Genomic DNA, 21,670 nt, shown 5'->3' on the forward strand with positions numbered 1-21,670 from the left:
CAGAGTTTTAACATATTAAACTGTTAAAACATATAAGACGCTCCTGAATTTTGGCGGATATTTTTCGAGGAAAAAAGTGAGTCTTATAGTCCATAAAATACGGTACTAATGAAAGCAGTTAAGAGCATAAGAACACAGGAACACAAGAACAGTTCTGCTGGATCAGGCACAAGGCCCATCTAGTCCAGCATCCTCTTTCACACAGTGGCCCACCAGATGCTACTGGAAGCCACAGGAAGGAGTTGAGGGCATGCACTCCCTCCTGCTGTTACTCTCCTGCAACTGGTACTCAGAGGCATCTTGCCTTTGAGGCTGTAGGTGGCCTTTAGCCCTCCAACTAGTAGCCATTGATAGACCTCTCCTCCATGAAGTTATCCAAACCCCTCTTAAAGCCATCCAGGTTGTTGGCTGTCAACCACATCTTGTGGCAGAGAATTCCACAAGTTGATTATGCATTGTGTGGAAAAGTACTTCCGTTTGTTGGTCCTAGATTTCCTGGCAATCAATTTCATGGGATGACCCCTGGTTCTAGTGTTATATGAGAGGGAGAATTCTCTCTCTCCACTTTCTCCACACCATGCATGATTTTATAGATCTCTATCCTGTCTCCCCGCAGTTGTCTTTTTTCTAAACTAAATAGCCCCAGGTGTTGTACCCTTGCCTCTTAAGAAAGGTGCTCTAGGCCCCTGATCATCTTGGTTGCCTCTTCTGCACTTTTTCCAGATCTACAATGTCCTTTTTTAGATGTGGTGACCAGAATTGTATGCAGTACTCCAGGTGTGGCTGCACCATAGTTTTGTATAAGGGCATTATAATATTAGCAGTTTTATTTTCAATCCCCTTTCTAGAATGGAATTGGCCTTTTTCACAACTGCCGCACATTGAGTTGACACTTTCAATGAGCTGTCCACCACAACCCCACATCCCTCTCCTGGTCAGTTACTGACAGCTCAGATCCCATCAGCGTATACTTGAAGTAGGGATTCTTTGTCCCAATGTGCATCACTTTACATTTGCCAACATTTAACTGAATTTGCAACTTTGTCGCCCACTCACACAGTTTGGAGAGACCCTTTTGGAGCTCCTCACAATCCATTTTGGATTTCGCTACCCGAAAGAGCGTGGTATCATCTGCAAATTTGGCCACCTCACTGCTTAGCCCTACTTCTAGATCATTTATGAATAAATTTAAAATCACCGGTCCCAGTACAAATCCTTGGGGAACCCAACTTCTTAATTCCCTCCATTCTGAAAACTCTGCATTTAAACCTACCCTCTGTTTCCTGTCTTTCAAACAGTTAGCAATCCACACATGTACTTGCTCCTTATCCCATGACTACTAAATTCCTTGGGAGTCTTTGATGAGGAACTTTGTCAAAAGCTTTTTGGAAGTGCAGGTATACTACAGGTATGTCAGCCAGATCACTTTGATCCACACACTTGTTGAAACTCTCAAAGAACTCCAAAAGGTTTGTGAGACAAGATTTGCCTTTGCAGAAGCCATGCTGGTTCTCTCCCATCAGGGCCTGTTCTTCTATGTGCTTTACAATTTTATCCTTGAGGATGCTTTCAATCAATTTGCCTGGAAAGGATGTTAAGCTACATGGCCTGTAATTTCCCGGATCAGCCCTGGATCCCTTTTTGAAAATCGGTGTTACATTTGCTACTTTCCAGTCCTCCGGAACAGAGCCCGATTGCAGGGATCTATTATATTAATTCTCCTGGGTGTGCCTTGGAATGTGCGTCCCAGAGCCCAGCTGTTTGGCTGGGTGGCGGACATGCCTGATTGGCTGAGGCACACCCAGGAGGACTGGTTGTCATGGCAGCGACCCAGCTGTGGAGGCCAGAGGTGGTGGGCCCAGCCTGGCAGCGGACGCAAGGCCCAGGAGTGGGGAAAGAAAGTGGCGGGGGTGGGGGAGAAGTGGAAGTGGGGAGGGGAGGTGGCTGGGCCCGGAAGCAGAAACTGGGGCAGAAGTGGGGGGGAGAGGTAACTGCTGGCCCCAAAAAGTGCACAGATGCTCTGTGTGGGGTTCGCTAGTAAGTTATATATTTTAGCAAGGAGGTCGTCAATTTCACATTTGAGTTCTTTGAGGATTCTTGGATGGATGCCATCTGGCCCTGGTGATTTGTTAGTTTTCAATTTTTCCAGACAGTTTAGAACATCATCTCTTGTCACTTCTATCTGACTCAGTTCTTTAGCCTCCATCCCTAAAAAAGCCTGGTTTAGGAACAGGTATATGCTCAATATCCTCTGCCATGAAGACGGACGCAAAGAACTCATTTAGCTTCTCTGCAACCTCCATATCCTCCTTAATAATTCCTTTCACTCCCTCATTGTCTAACTGTCCAACCACCTCTCTGGCAGGTTTTCTGCTTCTGATATATTTAAAGAAGTTTTTGTTATTCCCCTTGATACTTTTGGCTAAAAGTTCCTCAAACTCTCTTTTCGCCTCCCTTATTGTCACCTTGCATTTCTTTTGCCAGAGTTTGTGTTCCTTTCTGTTCTCGTCATTTGGACAGGCCTTCCAATTTTGGACGGAAGTCTTCTTCCATTTTATGGCTTCCTTGATGGTACCTGTTAGCCATGCTGGCATCCTCCTGGACTTAGTGGTACCTTTCCTCCTTTTGAGTATACAATCTAGCTGGGCTTCTAGTATTGTGGTTTTGAGTAAATTCCATGCATTCTGGAGTGAAGTGACTCTCCTGATTTTCCCTTTCAGCTTTCTCCTCATTTTCTGAAATTCAAAATATCTGTTAGACTTCCTTTGTGATTCTCTCCCTGCATTTATGCTGAATTTGATTGCACTATGGTTACTGTTCCCTAAAGGGTTGATGACACTGACATCACGCACCAGGTCCTGGGTGCCAATCAGAATTGAGTCCAAGGTCGCCTTCTCTCTGGTTGGTTCCAAGACCAACTGTTCTAGGGTACCGTTGTTCAGCATATCTAGAAATTTGACCTCTCTGTCATTACCTGACTGTGAATTTACCCAGTCTATGTGTAGGTAATTGAAGTCACCCATGATTACAGCCCTGCCTCTCCTTGACGCCTCCGTGATTTCCTGCTGCAACTCCCAGTCACTGTCAGCGTTTTGATATGGAGGGCAATAGCACGTTCCCAGTAGCATGTTTCCTTTTAGGCCTTGTATTGTCACCCACAGGGTTTCTGTGGAGGACTTCAGTCTACCTAGGTTTTCTAGCTTGTTAGATTCTATGCCTTCTACAGTGCTTCTCCACCTCCAAGGCGCCCCTCCCTATCCTTTCTATAGAGTTTATATCCAGGGATAACAGTGTCCCACTGGTTTTCACTGTTCTACCATGTTTCTGTTATGCCCACTATGTCTATTTCTGCATTAGCAACCAAGCACTCCAGCTCACCCATCTTGGCTCAGAGACTTCTGGCATTGGCATATAAGCACCTATACACTGAATCTCTCACCTGGTGTATGCTATCTTTCTTTTGAGTCTTTGACCAGCTGGCACAGCCTTCTGTCTGCTCTTTATGTGATTCTGTTCTGTCCCTTTCTGTTTTATCTGATTCCTTTGCACCCTTACACTGCCCAGCTCCCGTCGGCTATTCCTCAGGGATCATTTTAAAAGCTGCTCTGCAACCTTTTTGATTTTAAGCACCAGCCGTCTGTTTCCATCTTGGTTCAAGTGCAGCCCGTCCCTTTTGTACAGGCCTTGCTTGCCCCAAAATGTATCCCAGCGCCCAACAAATCTAAACCCCTCTTCCCAGCACCAACGTCTCATCCATGCATTGAAACCTCTCAGCTCTGCTGTCTCATTGTACCTGAGCGTGGAAAAGGTAGCATTTCTTAGAATGCTACCTTGGGGGTCCAGGACTTCAATACGCTACCTATCAGCCTAAATTTGGCTTCCAGGACCTCCCAACTACATTTCCCCACATCGTTGGTGCCAACTTGCACCATAACAGCTGTCTCCTCCTCAGCACTGCCTAAGAGCCTATCTAGATGCTGCATGATATCCGTAACCTTCTCACCAGGCAGGCAAGTCACTGTGCAGTCAACACGTGGGTCACAAACCCATCTCTTTATACCTCTAATGATCGAATCACCCACTACAAGGAGGCCCCCACCACCCGGAGGAGTATCCCCTGTGCAAGAGGATATGGGCTCATCATCCATGGAAGGGGTCCCTTCTAAAGGAGCATTTCCCTCTTCCTCAGACCAATGCCCTCCTTGCCCACAAACCTTCATTCTCCCTGACAGCAGAGGAGCTATCAGCCCTGAAGTGGGATGCCTCTACCACGTACCTAAAGTTCTTGTCCACATGCCTCACTGTCTCTTTGAGCTTCTCCAGATCCGCCACCTTGGTCTCAAGGGAACGAATTTGTTCCCTGAGAGCCAGGAGTTCCTTGCACCAAGCACACACCTATGACTTCTGTGCATGAGGCAAATAGTCATGCATGTGGCACTCTGTGCAATACACTAGGAAGTGCCCCTTCCCCTTCTGACTTTCGCTCTTCATACTGTTTTTGTTGGTTGTTTACAGTATTTAGAGATAGTTTATTAGCTGGATACATCTCAGCTGTAATAGTAATCTATTTAACTGTTGAAACAGCGTTTCTCAAGAATATGAGGGAGGGATTTGTACTTACATTCTCTTCTCCACCGGGCTCTTTGTGATCACCCCCATGCACTTCCTGCTAAACTCCTGCAAAACTCCAACATCCTGTTTGCTATCTCTGTATGCTATGCTCTGTTCACTATGTTTTTGGGCCTTCACCTCAGGGGAGTAATTATAATAGGGCAAGGGGAGACAGTTGTCTGGGGGCCCACTGCCTTGGGGGGCTCCAGGCTGACTGCCCCAGCCATGCACCCACCTGGGCTTCCTTCAGTTGTATTCATCCTCCGAAACTGATGTGAGTGTTAAGACCTGGAGCTACCCCAAGTAGTATTGCACTGGAGGGGAGGGATGTAAATACTTTAAAATAAATAATAAACAAATAAAAACTTCAGCAAAGCAATTTACACTGAATGTGTTAAAATAGTCATCATCAATACAACAATTTATACATTGGAACATTAAATAAAGGCATCATAAAAACTTTTTGAAAGTCAGACATTTTAAGGCTACACTTTAAAACCAGTTTTTCTCTATCCTCCACTCGCGAAGGAGCCACCATTGGGCAAACGTGTTCAAAGAACCTGAGCCACCGACCCCAGGTGGCCCCAGACACACACCCTGCACCTGATGTCAGACAGGCGGCCCCATTTGGAAATCGGCCTGAACTGCATTGGCAGTGCAGCCAGAGTGACTCTCCCTGCCTTTTAAAGCAGTTCAATTTATCACTTAAAACATTTCAATTTATAAAGATCCAAAATTTGATCTGAAATTGATTGATCTGAAATTGGTAATGGACCCTGTCCTATTAACTGAGTTAAGTCATTTCTGGCTTTTCCAAGTGCTTTGGAAAAACTCACAACTATGGTGTCCTCTCCTGAAGGCATCATTCCCAGAAAAGAGGGTAATCCTTTCTGCTCTAATATCCTCTTCTGTGAAAATTTTCAAGCATATAATTATATGTGTTCATACTTACAGTTACCTCAGTGCTTGACAAATCCCAGGTGCCAAGGAGTGATGGCACCTAGAAATGTAACCTTCTTTCTTCCCCTAGACTAGAATATTCAGAGTCTGAGTTATTTAATAAGAACTTTTATTAGCCCTGTTTTTGCTACAAGTATGTTACTTGTGTAAGCCACCTAATGGTGCAGCGGGGAAATGACTTGATTAGCAAGCAGAAGGTTGCCAGTTCGAAACCCCGCTGATATGTTTCCCAGACTATGGGAAACACCTATACTGGGCAGCAGCGATATAGGAAGGTCCTGAAAGGCATCATCTCATACTGCGCAGGAGATGGCAATGGTAAACCCCTCCTGTATTCTGCCAAAGAAAACCACAGGGCTCTGTGGTCTCCAGGATTCGACACCGACTCGACAGCACACTTTACCTTTTTATGTTACTTGTAAAGAGATAAAGAGTCATCCTTTTGCCCTCCCCCTCCATAATGCCCATCATTATGTTCAGTAATGTTGTCAAGTTTGGCTCCTAAATTTTTGAGCTGGTTCCAAAGAAAATTTGTCAAGGCCTGAGTTACTTATTTATCATACTAAATAAGGCTTCTGGGTCACCTGTATCATACTAGATAAGGCTTATACTATCTAGTATGATAAGGTTTATCATACTAGATAGGCTCAAGCTTCCATTCCTCCTCAGGAATTAGATTTCTCAAAGATACAATTATTAAAAGCTCAGTTTTTACAGGGGGGAAATTAGGATCTGTGCCCTTGCATAGTTGTTGACACATTATGTTGAATACATGTATAGGAGTATATTTCCTATCTGTATGCTGTAATTCAGGGGGCCTGGACCCAGATTAACTTTTGAAATGAATGCCTGTACAGTTATGCACACAAAAACATGAACATGTGTACAGACACCTTTATCCATGTACAATGTAGTGTCTAGTCTGACTATGGCTTGAATCTTTCATATATCTAATTCCTATGGAGAAATGAAAGCCTATCCTTATCTGGCATGGCAAACAGGGTGCATGTGAGGGAGGTGCTCTGATGGAAATGTCCCATTGGTATCTGCAAAGGGTCTTGAGGCTTAAAAGTATCAGAAGAAAAATGTATTACTGCACTATTCTGGACAGTTCTTTGTATACCAGCATCTGGTACCCCAAATTGCTGCTGTGGAGAAACGTTGGGACATTTCTGCTTACATGTCTAGAAGTCTTTTATCAATTTAAGTCTCTGACAAAATTATTGTACATATATGAACTTGGAATTAAGGTAGCTATAGTTTCTGGTCAGGGGATATGACTCATAACTATGTATGCTAGGCTCCACCCAAGCTCCTGTGGGATGTAATGGTATATTCGAAGCACTGTGTGTATGCTTCCATTTTGTGAGGAGTAGGTTCTTCACTATGATAGAATGAAAAAACTGTGGCCCATTATCTATTCTCAAGATGGAAGATATGCAATGGTGAGCAAATATACACTCTTAGTACTGTTAACTACACTTTCTTCAGTAATGCTCTGAAACGTTTTCATCTACAAGATGCAGGAAAAGTCATCAGTTACAAAGTAGGCAGAGTATTTCCAGCTAAATAATTATGCTGCCAATTTTTGCCATGGATGTTATGACTGGTTTGTTATAATTCTGCAGAACTGTACAGGGATAAGCACAACCATGGCAGCTAGCTACCAATGTGTTCATGATTTATAGAAGACCATGAAATTGGGGTTGACATTTGGTGGTACCCTGATGAGCTCAGTGTATCTTCTCTAAAATTCCCTTCTGAAAGTCTGGTGGAATCATTATTCTGAAGACAGGAGTCGGTTCCTGATTACATAAAGACTGTGTCTTTCATGTTGATAGTGAATTTAGAGGTTGATATCCTGACCAAATTACTCAAGGGAAGTCTCTTTGAATTATTAACTTATCCTATTATGGCCCATGGAACTTGCTTTTTGTAACTGAGAGAGGACATCAGCCAGAGTCTCTAAGGTTTCCTGTGGCCAACCTTTCTCTAAGCATTTTTTTGGGGGGGGGGATTAAATGTAATAATTAAATTAAATAATTAAATAAATTAAATAATTAAATGTAAACAAAGGATTAAATGTAGATGTATCTTCATTGCATGACTATGGGTAATTACAAAATCCACGTTACAGATGCTAAAACAACAAAACAGTGGATTAACAATCTTTAAAAAATAACATTATATACAAATTAAAATATTTATCATACAATATAATCAGACAGCCAGAGGAGTTTTCTTCAGCTTTTCAGTAGCATAAACAAATTTAACTACCTGAGTAACTTTGAAGATATCATCATCTTGTAACAGAAAAGCAATTTCCTAAGATCAAACAGGTAAGTCCGTATAAGATAAGAAAGATAAGATAAAGAAAAAATGTGCTGCCCTGTGAAGTATTCTTTGGGATCTGGCCCTCAATCATTCTTATTCAATTTTATAGAGTAGATGCTGTCAATTACCACACAAATGATTGATTTCTTGTGCTTTCAGAATCCTTGTCTGTAAAGGGCTGAAACTGGTAATCCCTCTGCAATGAAATCTGCATAGATAAGTTCTTGTTATTCATGTAATTCATCTGGTGATAATGGTGTTTGTGGTGGTGCTGTTGAAAGAGTATCTGTTTTCATTAATTCTTTCCCAGGGAAGGATACAATTTTGTAAGTGAATTTTGTCATCCGGAGATGAAATCTTTGGACCCTTGGGAAAGTTCTTCAAGAGATTTATTTCCTAGAACGGACACAAGAGGTTTGATCTGTTTGTTGGGTGAATGTCAAGCCAATAAGGTGAGTTCTTCAGCACTCAGAGGTCCATGTCACTGTACTTGCTGCTTTTTTCCATATGTGGATATTTTGTTTCTGCTGGTGTGAGTGAAAATCACAGTGAGTGCTGGCATGAGTTTCTAAATCAATATCTGCCAAAAGGGAAGTCTAAAGGTTGTTAATTCAGATTATTTTTCTCAGCTAAAAGTATATGACAGAACGACTCTTGCATCCAGTTTGGTTGAAAACTGTGTTTCTTCAAATGTATTTTCCCCCAACTACTTAAAGTTTATACAAATTCCAGTCTTGCCATTCAGATCTGGCACTGAACTTCCCAAGATGTAGGTTCTCTGATCCTTCTGATCCTCCTATTTCTTCCATTGTTGCTAACTGACATGTTGACAAGATCCATAAAGACAGAAGGGTATGTTGCTTGGTAATATTGTACTACACATGTCAGGTCTATCATTTCAGCCAGTCTTTTGACAAGCTGTAGTGCCTTAACAACCAGCAACCCTTGTAGTAACATGGGAAGACACTGGATCACATACATTTTGTATTCTGCACTTTGTTGTTGTGTTGTCATATTTCTTTTTTAAAAACCCAACCAAAAACTATCCTGAAATATCACCATACCAACAATATTTTGTTGGTATGGTGATACTTCACTTCCATTGTGTGGACAGTAATAAGCTTTATAACCACTGCCTCAGTACATAATGCAAAGGTGACTGGGTGACCTGTGGTATTTATCTCTACCTTCCAGCCTTCCATATCAGATGACAGCCAGTGAATTCTTCTACTAAAACAATTTCTTCATTAGCTGAAGTTTGTTCATGAACTCCTGTGAAGAGCATCATAGTGGTCCTTCTTTTTTGCATCTTTGGCATATTCCTCTGGGAAGGGTGGTAGTATATCAAGTTTTACTGTAGCTCCAACAATGATTATTACCATAGCTCTATTCACACATTATGTTCAACACTCATACAATCTGTGTACAGTATACGCAAGTACAGATCTGCACACAGGTACTGTTATTCATACATTATGTTGAACACAGGTAGAGCAATACACTTTTTATCATTGTCATACACACACACCAGAGGCGTAACTAGGGAAAATAGCGCCTAGGGCAAGCACTGAAATTGCGCCCCTGTCCAAACAGGAACGATGGGACTTGTAGTCAACAATATCTGGAAATCCTCATTAAAAGGAACACTGTACCATCTAGACATGGTTGTTGATCAAAACCTGAAAACATGAGCCATCTCTGTAAAAGACTTAGAACAACAGTCAGGAGTTATGCGAGGATTCCAAGTGTCATTTTCTCTGTCTCATCTCATTCTTTTTAAAAAACATGACTTTGTCCTAGAGGATCACCTGCCCAAATAGCCACTAGCAAAATAGAGGAAGAAGAAGGTGGTGGTGGTGGGTCTATAAACCAGTGAATGATTCCTGCCAGCCTTTGTCTTATGATGACTGTTGGCTCATGATGGGGTATATGTGCATTCACCACACTAGTGCTTACTTTGACACCAAGAGGGAGGAGGATACATTAGTTTGCCACACTAGACAGAGAAATTTGCTACAGGAACAGATAGCCAAGTTCTGCCAGGGTCAAAACCAGCCCCCGCCCAACTAAGAAATCATTGTAATTTGCCCCTTCCTGTCACAAGCAGTGTGTTGTTCTTTTATTATTTAACTCTCAAATATCCCAGTCATGGATAGAAAATTCAGGGTCAATTTACAAGAGACACATTTTCTACATGGAAGTTTCTTCTGTGCAGGTGTTGTGCAGAAACCCATGTGTAGTGACCGCCAGGGGCATAGCAAGGTTGGAATGGGCCAAGATGAGATTTTAAAATGGGCCCTCAGCCCCTCAAAGTCCAGGGCCTCCACACACCCCAGGCCACCAAGGATTTAAGTCTGATATTTCAAAATAAGTATGCTGCCTGGAAATACATTTCACTGAATACACACATGCACACTTCACAGTATATAGTGATATACACTGAGTACTATATATTTGTGCTACTTTTAATGCCTAGAAAACACTAGCAACGCTAATTATTAAAATGGCCCCCTCGCTGCAGATTAGCAAAGGAGACTTTCAACCATGCAGGGTGAGCCTATGTTTGTTTTCTCAGAATTCTGAACAAATTCAGTAAAGTTTGATTCCAGGAGGTTTTTCACACGAGGCCTTTAAAGCCCTTTAACACACATCTCCTCTGGAATGGAGGTGCTGCATTCACATGTTGGCCAGATTTACCCTGAAGTCCCTGCAAGTTATTGGGGAGCAGTTCATACACAAGAAAAATAAAATAAAATAAAATAAAATAAAAGCACAACACATGCTTCACAGTTTTTACTCAGACCTTCTGGGTTGCAAAACAACTTGAACATAAGTGCATTTATGAATGAATGAATGAATGAAAATAAATAAAATATACTTGTTCCAGAAGTTTTTGTAATTTTCTGCCCTGAAACAAGCCACTTATAGGCCTTTTTAGATAGTTTTTGTTTTTAAAGCCAGCACATTTTTCAGTCTGTTTTAAATTAAATATTCAGAGACTTCTCACTCTTGCCCCACCCCCCATATCAAAGCCCTATGGCAAGCAGATTCCTATAGGGGTGGGCGGACCACAAAAAAGAATTCACAGCCTACCTGGCAAAAGCTGTGCTGGATGGTCTGGGCAGAGGGTCTGCTGCTGCAGAGAACTCTGCCTGCTTCCTCCTTCCTGGCTTGCTTGGCCTGCCAAGTACAGGCTTCAGGGAGGCCTACTCGGAGGCCTCTCTGGAAGCCCCGCCCACCCACTGATCAGCTGAGAGGCGGGGAGAGAAGAGCTCTGCAGTTTGCAGGCCTTGCCGATCCTAGGCCTCAGCAATCAGCCGGAATTGGAGGCAAGTGGCTGAGGGGCCCTGGGGCTGGGCAGGTGGGCAATGGGGTGGGGGTGTCAGGAACTGGCATGGTGCTCCCACCTCAGTGGCACCTAGGGCACGTGCCCTGCCTGCCCCCCAGTTCCGCCTATGACACACGCACACACGCTATACGCTATATACACTCTGTGTGTGTGTGTGTGTGTGTAGTGTGTTACTTCAGTCACTGGCTTACATCAAGTCTAAGTTACTCATGAGTACTCCCATTGAAATTGATAGCACAAGTGAACTTCCATAGACTCCTTATAAGTAAATTAATCTGGATGTGTGCCAGTGACTGGAGTAGTCTACCTCATAACTGTCAACATTAAGTGTGTGTATACACAGATACATAAAAACACAAATTTAAGTGTTACAAATAGGGAGACAGGATACTCAAGTCACTGGCTTGCAAACACACTAAGTTACTCATAAACACTTTTATTGAAATAAATCTTATTAATTTCAGTGGGAGTACTCAGTTTCCTGAAGCTTGTCAGTCAAGCTGAGTGGAAAAGTACATTGAGCTTCAGCACATAGCTAGCCAATCAGGAGCAAAGGAGGGTCTTCACTCTCTTCCTTCCCCTTCTACAGAGCGCATCAGTGAGGACACATTGACTTCAAGCTGGTGATCCTCAGCTGGGGAACAAATAGTGTGGCTGCAGCATTGGGAAGCAGAAGGGCTCTCTGAGTACCCCTTGTGAGCCCTTCAAGTACCCCTTGGGATACTAGTACACCCCTGAAATAGAGGGTATGTGTGTGTGCGTGTGAGAGATAGGGAAGGTTGAAAGAGTGCTTCTATGCATATATAGAAAGATATAGATACATATAGTTTTTAGTGTATTTATATTCTGCTTAGCAATAAAGTAAAATAAAGTATAATAGCTAAGAATAATCAATCTTTATTACATAGACAGCATAAGAAATTCTTTAAGGTTACATATTGTATTGAAACAGAAGATGGCAAGATTTGTCCACTGTTAATACCATGTATTACGAATCTGAGCTGAAACAGGTCTGGCTTTTCAAAGAGGTCATTCACACAATACAAAACTGTGTCCTACCCGAGTTTGGGGGCTCCCAATTTTTGGTTCTGTAGAATCAAGGTAGGAGGTAAACTTGTGTGAAAGTGATTCTGTGGAAGCAAGGTAGGAAGAAAGGCTACCCAGGTTCTCCTCCTGTCTTGCTTCCACACAATTCCTACTTCTATCCAGATTTTTCTCTTATTTTGCTTCCACACAACCAAAAGTTGGGAGCACACACAGCCCCCAAACGTGGGTAGTACACAGTTTTTGATTGTGTGAATAATCTCAAAGAGGTTGGTCACATGATTGAATGGGTAGGGTGCAGGGGAGGCTGGTTGTACTCACCTTCTTCCCAGATGAGTGCTGATTGTTTCTGGGAGCATGGGCCACACTCCCAAACGATCTGTACTGCATGCTGCAGTGCAGAGCTCCAGAGGCCAGGACAATGCTCCAAAAGCCAGGATGATGTGTCCCGGCCTCCAGGAATCCCACAATGCACCAAACACAGTGCATTGGGAGATTCCCCCAGGAGACAGGCACTCTAGGTGCCCATAGCTGTGTGCAGCTGTGCTGGAAGCAGCCTGGTTCACATATGAGCAGCAAGCCCAGGTTAAGGAAGCGCTTGCTCTCTTAACATTGGCTAATGGCTGGGTTAAAAAGCTGGGCTAGGTGGTGCTGCCCCACCAGGATCGGGCCCGATCCCCATCAGTTTTCACATGCAGCCTAACCCAGGCTGGGCTTCCTTAGCCTGGGTTAGGCTGTGTGTGAGTACAGCCTCCTTGAAGCTATTCGCACAGCCAGGAGAAATCAGGCTAAGGGAGCCTAGCCTGATTTCTCCTGATCATCTGCTGCCACGGGAGTCACACAGCTCCCAGGAGCAAACCAGAAAAAGTACCCCTCCCCTTAAATGAGGTTAGCAGAGCTAGTGCTCCACTAACCCTATTTGGTTGATTGTGTGCTGCTGCGGTGCAGCTCCCCTCCGCGGCAAATCACACGGAGACCCCCACTAGGAGGCTGCAAGCAGGATGCATCTCTCCAGGATGCCCTGTGCACTTGCGCAGGGCATCCTGGGACTTCCAGGAGGTGCGTGGCCCCTGATCCCTGCTGCCCCTGCCGGCTCTGTGACTGACCCGGCAGTCATGTGGGGGGGCCAATCTGGCCACCCCAGGGCTGCCCTTTGATCATTTGCAAGGAGAGCGGGCTAAGCCCACTCTCCCCACAGACCCAACAGAAGCTCTTCTCATGGCTCATGAGAAGAACTCCCTTGAGCTTTATTTCAACTAACCTCATAAACTTCTTGATGAATTAATTCATCTCTGTTTCAGAACAGGAGGCTACCAATGGATGACTAGGCACCAGGCACTCCTAGGGAAATACCTGTCTTTCAGTCTGGCTCTTAACAGGAGTGTCTTTTATAACAGTGGATCAGGGCAATGAGATGCCACTGTGCAAATGGGTAGAGTCAATCTGTTATGCCACAGACCTCTAACCAGACCTCTGACAATGTAGGTTACTTACATAGCATGACCTCAGAGTTCCACAGTCAGCTCTATAAATCTCCAGGGTAAACCAACCTGACTGGTTTCTATTGGTAGTGTATTCTGTTCCCCAGTTTCTATTACACAATTCCTTTTCATAACTTGCTCAAACAGAAATATTGAATAATGTAATAATGCAATCTAGGTTACTTACATATCAAATAGGATGTGATAGTCATGAATCTAATACTTATATAAGAGTGTGTGCTTAAAATATGTTTAAAACGCGACAAATTATTTTCTATAGTAAACAAGCATGGACCTGAAAGGAAGGCACCACACTGAGCATCAGTGTGCACGTTCAGCCTCACTGCAGCCTCACCAAGCAAGCAGCCCTTGCGCTGTCTAATCTATATTAAAATTGCTATATTTGAAAACCTCTGAAATAAAATCATTTCTATACATATTTTTCCAGGTGATGGTTCAGTCAGTCAGTCAGTCTTTATTACAGTTTTTGACCAATAACACAACATCTAAAACAATATAAAATTTTAAACATAGCCATATTAATAACATAATTGTACACTGGATCTAACCATTAGCAAGCAGAGTGCAATGACCTCATATTGCAAAACAACAGAATTTTGCAACTGTGTGCGATCAATTCACATCTATTAGCAAATATTTGCTGTAGAATTCATCTGATCAACCTGGCAGATTATGTAAAAGAGGGTCAGTTAGTCTTTGACTAAGATCTATATAAATGATACACTGCAGGAGCACATGTGCAACTGACTCAATCTCATCAGAGTTACAGGGACAATATCTCTGCTCAACTGGGATCCCACTGTATCTACCAGCCAAAAGTTCCGAAAGGAGGGTATTCATACAGGCTCTCGAGAAGGCCCATCTATGTTTAGGGAAAGTAAGGAGAAACTGATAATCTGCTGGGTGAATTATCATCCCACCACTGAGCAGATGGAATGACCTAGATGTCCTTGACAGGTCTATCTATCTCAAACGCAATATCCCAGATCCTTTGTTTAATAAGTTATTTGGCCCTGACCAAACCCACAGAGAGGACTGCCTCAGGTGAAAGACCATAGATATGGAGTTTCCTGACTCAATTCTCCCACCAGCTCGAGCAGGGCCTATGCAGTCAGGGAAGGAGACCAGAGGGCAATAAGTTGATTCTAGCCCAGTTTATTAGTATAAGATACCAAGCTCTGGCTTCTATCGAGATAACATCTGATTCTAATTTCAGAGTGGCATTAGAAATACATTTGGGGGTCAGAAATAATGTTCTTAAGAACCTTGGACCACTCCAGGACGGAATAGTTAGCATAGGGTCCCAGCTGTGCCCCATATAACATTTGAGCAATCAACTTTGCCTTGAATAAGTTGATGGCAGCCGGAATGAACATCCCTCCTTGTCGCCTGTGGAAGCTGAGAACTGCTGATGCACTTCTTTGTGCCTGAGCAGCAGCATAACTGTTTTGGGCGGTCTTTGTCCCAGATTCCTGAAATACGACCCCAAAAGACATTTAACCTGCTCTAAATCGTTTTAAACATTTAACCTGCTCTAAATCGTGATTGTCAATCCTCCATTTATATTTTTTCCTCCTATTGGAGAAAGCCAAGATTTTGGTCTTCTGATAATTAATACCCAGCTGCTCTTCCTTTCAATAGAGGGCTAAGGCATTAAGAGCTCTTCTCATCCCACTTGTGACTGGGACAAAAAGACCACATGTGCATATAAAAGTACAGGAAACCGTCTATCTGCCAACTTCAACTTCGGGGCATGCATATCTAAGCCCTAGAGGCACTTGATTAAAGAATTTGCATAGATTCAATGAAGGGGCCAAAATGTACCCCTGCTTGACCCCCACTAGATGTCCTAATAGGCCTGGATAACTGGACCTGCTGGTTGCATCTCACTCTAAGGCTTGAATTGTCACACAATTTGATCATCATCTGCAAGAGCCTCTTATCAATTGAGGTGATTTGGAACCTGGACTATAGGCGTACTCTAGAGATTGAATCGAATGCTGCTTTAAAATCTACGAATGCAGTAAATAATGTAGATTTTGGGGACTCTTGTATATTTCTCAACTAGATGTTATACAAGCAAACAGTGACTGTAGAATGCCCTGGTCTAAAACCTGCCTGCTTATCTTCCAGGAGTTGCTTCTGGTCCAACCAGTCCACGGGTTTCTGATTTAGTAGCCTAGCATACATTTTGCTAATAATATTAAGTAGGCTTATGGGTCTGTAATTAGATGGAGCATTTCTGTTACCCCTTTTAAAGATAGGTAGGGTGGTGTTTTGAATTTGCTATACTGAGCTGCCGCATCTTGTACTGTAAATATGTCATCGCATTCCTAATAATGCACATTCTGACAAATTCACAAGTTGGAAATTCTCAGCCCTTCTTGGCAGTGAGTTGTCTCATTGCTTTGTCCACCACATCACATTGAATCTGTTCTCACAATCCCTAGAAAGTGGTTGAATGGAGCTTAGACCACTTTCCAGACATGGTGGAAACCACCAGGCTCGCAAGTGAGCCCAGTGCTCCCAAGGCGGCTAGCCCACCTAACTACCCCTCCCCTAAGACAAGGTTAAGGGAGCAAGCGCTCTGTTACCCTCATCTTTTTGCTCGTGTGTTGCCACGGCGTGTGGTGACACACGAGTAGACCCCCAACCAGGCTCGGGAGTCTCTCCAGAATGCCCTGCAGGCTTACTTGGGGCATCCTAGAACTTCCGGGGGCCGCATGGCCCCCAATCCCTGCCACCCCTGCTGGCTCTGTGACAGAGCTGGCAGTTGTATGGGTGGTCGATCTGGCTTCCCAGCTACGAGCTGCTGCTCGTCTGCGGGGAGAGCAGGCTAAGCCCACTTTCCTTGCAGTTAGCCTCAAAGCTCTTCTCACTGATTGTGAGAAGAGCTTCATTGTCTCTTTCTTTTCTGCCTTTGACTCTTCTTTGCTTGTACACACATGGAAATATCAATATGCTGGCTTTCTCAAGGTGCGATTTTAAGCACATCTTAATTAATTCCCCCATAAACATCTCTGAGGTTCTTTTCAGAATCTGTAATGGGTTTACCTATTTCGTTAATGGTATGTTGGTTGAATAAGTATGTTTCCTTTATGGAATATTTCACAACAACTGTATTCCCAGGAAGACCACACACAAAAAATGCTTTTATGTGTTTTATTCTTGTTTTAAAAATGTTCCATCCCATAAAACTTAAAAGTTATAAATGTCATTAAGCTGACATTGGTACTTAAACTTTAAAACAAACTGTTCTTATATCTGCTGTGCTCTGTGGAGAGCATTCTTTTAGCACACATTTCCCTAAGCTGGCATTGATTTGAATGTGTGGTTTCCCTACATTATTTGGAGTAATAGATCTTTTTTGATGTCCTTCTACGACCCTATATGCTTTCCTAGCTGTTCTTTTATCACCTTCCTGGAGTCTTCTCAGTAATTAACTTCAGGTGAAAAAATGGCTGAGGCATAAGGTGCTCTAGAATAACTAGTTTGGGGGAGCAAAAGGATGGCAAAGAATGTTAGTATGGGAGCAAGGATTTTGCTATGCATTAAATACTTTAGGTCTTTAATGTTGTTAGTTTATTTACCTTATTAATGATGTTTGTTTGATATTTTCAAACTTATTTAGAAAATGGGCCAGATTCTTCTTAGAAAATACTAAGGTTGTACACACGACCAGTACAGGATTGGGGGGGGGGGGGCAGGCAGGGGCAAGGCACGGATTAACCTACCTTCCCCCCAGACATGCAACATGCTCCTCTTCAGCGCACCACTGCATACCCACACAATCTGCACTGCTCCTGGCAGCATGGATCACTGGAGGCCAGGGAAACGATTCCTGGCCTCCAGGAATCCCAAAGTGCACTGTGTGAGCAGTAGGCTGCAGAGGGGAATTGCCCCATGAGTTGGGCACTCTAGACACCTGACTCTGTGTACGCTCGGGCTTCGTGGATGTACACATGACCCTGGACCTGGGGTTGAGGGTGCATTTAACCATGGTTAAGGTCCGGGGTAAAAGATGGGCTAGTGGAGGGCAAAAGCACCAGGATTGAGAGTGATCCTGGCACTGCACACGAGCAGTCTAACCCAGGTTGCCTTGCCATAGCCTGGGTTAGGCTGCTCATGCGCACAGCCTCAATGTATTTTTGGAATTGGGCCAAACCTGCTTTCTAGGCTAGTATTCTCTTCCTGTTCAAGACCATGTGGTAGGAAAGACTGCAGTGGTGGAGAGAGCGGACAGTACCAGACCAGCTGAAACCTTCAGGGGAGATGACCCTGCACCCCACCCCTGCTACACACACAGACAGAGGTGAGTCTCGCAGTCAGTGAGACTCACTGTTATGGGGTTAGCGGGGAGAGCAGATTGAGCCCACTCTTCCCACAGACGAGCGGAAGGCAGCCCTGGGCGGTTGGATTGGTTGCCCACACGACTGCCAGCTCTGTTACAGAGCTGGCGGGGGCTGTGGGGATCGGGGGCCACATGGCTCCCAGAAGTTCCAGGATGCCCCGCGCGAGTGTGCGGGGCATGCTGGAGAGACCCCTGAGCTGGGGGTCTCCTCATGTGTTGCCGCGGCACAGAGCCATGCCGCGGCAATACATAGCCAAAAGATCCAGGTTAGCAGAGCACTCGCTCTGCTAACCTGGGCTAAGGGGAGGGGTAGTTAAGTGGGTGACCAGGTTTGGGGAAACCGGGCTCGCCTACGAGCCCGGTGGTTCCCATGATCTGTGGAAAGCAAGCTAAGCTTGCTTAGCCCTTTCCCCCTGGATCGTGAGAATATCTTCATGGTCTTACCCAGCTCAATTCCTGGCCGGGAATGAAGCTAAAAGTTTGGCCTGAATCCTGTAAGGCTGGAGAAGAGTCCTACCTACTTGACTGTACTGACTTCTGCTGCTTATTTTGGGTATAGGTGTGAGAGAGTGAATGAGGCTTCTTTAAACAACAGAGTTTGAAAAGAAACTAATTCTTTTAAAATAACTCTTCAAGCTATAGGACCATAATATACTAGGAGGTGATTCTCACGATTGGCCAAAATCAGACTAAGGGAGCCTAGCCTGATTGTGGCAAAGCTTGAGAACCACCGGGCTCACAGGTGAGCCCGGTTTCTCCAAAGCAGGTGATCCGCTTCTGCAGCCCGCCCCTTAAACGGGGTTAGCGGAGCCAGTGCTCTGCTAACCCTGTTTATTTGATCGTGTGTTGCCACGGCATGGCTCCACACCGTGGCAACTCATGAGGAGACCCCCAGCCAGGAGGCTGCAAGCAGCCTCCCAGGCTCGCGGGTCTCTCCAGGATGCCCCACGTGCTCGCACGGGGCATCCTGGAACTTCTGGGGGCCATGTGGCCCCTGATCTCCACAGCCCCCACTGGCTCCATGACAGAGCTGGCAGTCATGTGGGTGGCCAATCTGGCTGTCCAGGGCTGCAGAAACAATAGTCTGCAGGGAGAGCGGGCTAAGACCGGTCTCCCTGCTAACTGCCTTACAGCGAGTCTCACTGATAGTGAGACTCGCCTCTAGGACTTACACGTTGCTGTAAAGTTCCAGTCTGATGGATAGGGGAGCAAAAGGGGGAGTGGAACATATCTGAGCGGGATTGCCTGCTACTCCTTGCTACCCCTTGGAATCATGCTTGGGTATAAGGGAGCAATGAGTTTTGTGCTCAAAGTCAGAAATTGAGCTTCTACAGTAGATTTCAAACCTGAGGCTTGGGGAATGTACAGTAGGAAATCCCTAGGAAGATGCTGATATCAATTGACCCTTGCAGTCTGCACTATGATGTGCATCTATTCTGCATCAATCGTAGACTAATGGTCAAATGACGCACAAAACAGACTTGAACAATGAATGGTGAAATCAACTACATTCTGTGCACAATGCAGAACAGTATTGGTACTTTGTCATCCTGAACGACATTATTTTTGTTTAATGAAGTACAAAGTTCTTCTGTACGAAGAGGTGATGTAAACACTGTACTCGTTCTATTGAAGGCAGTGGAATTAAATTCAATTGAAATTAATGAGGTGAAATAGCTTTATTAGGACTAAACCAAATGATACAAAGTTGTGAGCAACAAAGAAAAGATTTCTGCAGCTTTAGTTGGTCCAAGTAAAAGATATAATCAGACCACAGCTTTTAGATGTTTTCTAATGTACCAACATGGCTGCCTCAGATTATTGAGATGACATAGGCAGGCTCCCAAGATTACAAATTGTTGCATAGAGAAAAGTTTCAGCCATGTGCACTATTAGAATTTACTTAAATAGGACTAAACCGGTTTAAAATCAAGTAGTATTGGGCTGCATTCACACAATTACAGCAATCATGTTAAGAGAGGATAGCTGATATCTGCAGAGCTGATTGTGAGAACCCAGAATTTCTAGGCGATCCCGATCAAACTGCTGTGGTTAATCCACATTTAAGCAGAATAAATAACCTTTAATCAGGATTGCTGCGATTGTGTGAATGCATCCTTGGTTGATTTTGTTAATTGGACTGCGGGCATGTTAAGGGTGGGGCATAGCTCAGTGTTAGAGCATCTGCTTTGTATATAAAAGATCCCAGGTTCAATCTCTGGCATCTCCTGGTAGCACTGGGAAAGACTCCTGCCCAGGCGCGTAACAATGATAGGGCAAGGGGAGACAGTTGTCTGGGGGCCCCACTGCCTGGAGGGGCACCCCAGAGGCACCTCATGTGACTCCCCATTGCCCCCTGCCCTGCCCCAAGGCTCCTCAGCCACTTGCCCTCTTCGCCGTCTCTCCTGCTTGTTCTGCTGGCCCGCAATCGAAGCAGCAGGCAAGCTGCCAAGAGCTCCTTTTCTCCCGCCTCTCAGCTGATCGGCGGGTGGGCGGGGCTTCCACGGAGGCCTCCGTGTAGGCCGCAGTGAAGCCTGAACTTGAGTAGGGCCCAAGCAAGCCAGGAAGGAGGAGGCAGCCAGAATGGCCACCACTGTTCTCTGCAGCAGACACCTTGCTGCCCTGCCCAACCCTGCTCAGCATTTGCCAGGTAGAATGTAAACTTTTTGTGGTTACCTTCCCCCCCCCCCCCCCCACGGATATATAGGGACCTGCTTGCCATAGGGCTTTGATATGGGGGGGGAGGGACTGAGAAGTCTCTGAAAATTTATTTTGAAACAGCTTGGAAAATTTGCTGACTTAAAAAAAACTATCTAAAAAGTCCTATAAGTGGCTTGTTTCATGGCAGAAAATTGCAAAAACTTCTGGAACAGTATTTTATTAATTTTATTTATTCATTCATTCATTTATAAATGCACTTCTGTTCAAGTTGTTTTGCAACCCAGAAGGTCTGAGTGAGAACTGTGAAGCATGTGTGGTGCTTTTATTTTATTTTTCTTGTGTGTGAACTGCTCCCCAATAACTTGCAGGGACTTCAGGGTCAATCTGGCCAACATGTGAATGCAGCACCTCCATTCCAGAGGAGATGTGTGTTAAAGGGCTTTAAAAGCCTCCTGTGAAAAACCTCCTGCAATCAAACTTGACTGAATTGGTTCAGAATTCTGAGAAAACAAACATAGGCTCACCCTGCATGGTTGAAAGTCTCCTTTGCTAATCTGCAGCGAGGGGCCCATTTTAATAATTCATCTTTCTAGTGTGTTCTAGGCATTAAAAGTAATACAAATGTATAGTACTCAATGTATATCACTATATATTGTGACGTGTGTGTGTGTAGTCAGTGAAATGTATTTGCAGGCAGCATACTTATTTTGGAATATCAGACTTAAATCCTTGGGGGCCTGGGGTGTGCAGAGGCCCTGGACTTTGGGGGGGGGCCCATTTTAAAATCTTGTCTCTGGGCCCACTCCAACCTTGCTACGCCCCTGCTCCTGCCTGAAACCTTGGTGAGCGCATGCCTGT

The 21,670-nt window shown here is 44.4% G+C and overlaps 1 long non-coding RNA gene across 1 annotated transcript in view; it reads left to right on the forward strand.

Moving 5' to 3' along the window:
- The first annotated feature begins 20,705 nt into the window (after positions 1-20,705).
- The window catches only part of LOC128328187 (uncharacterized), a 47,514-nt gene continuing 46,549 nt past the window's right edge, over positions 20,706-21,670 (forward strand). The window contains exon 1 of the long non-coding RNA XR_008309069.1: positions 20,706-20,801. This is a non-coding gene — a long non-coding RNA (uncharacterized LOC128328187). The remainder of the gene's footprint in view (positions 20,802-21,670) is intronic.

Source organism: Hemicordylus capensis, chromosome 5, assembly GCF_027244095.1.
Source record: "Hemicordylus capensis ecotype Gifberg chromosome 5, rHemCap1.1.pri, whole genome shotgun sequence".
In the NCBI taxonomy this organism is placed as follows: Eukaryota; Metazoa; Chordata; class Lepidosauria; order Squamata; family Cordylidae; genus Hemicordylus; species Hemicordylus capensis.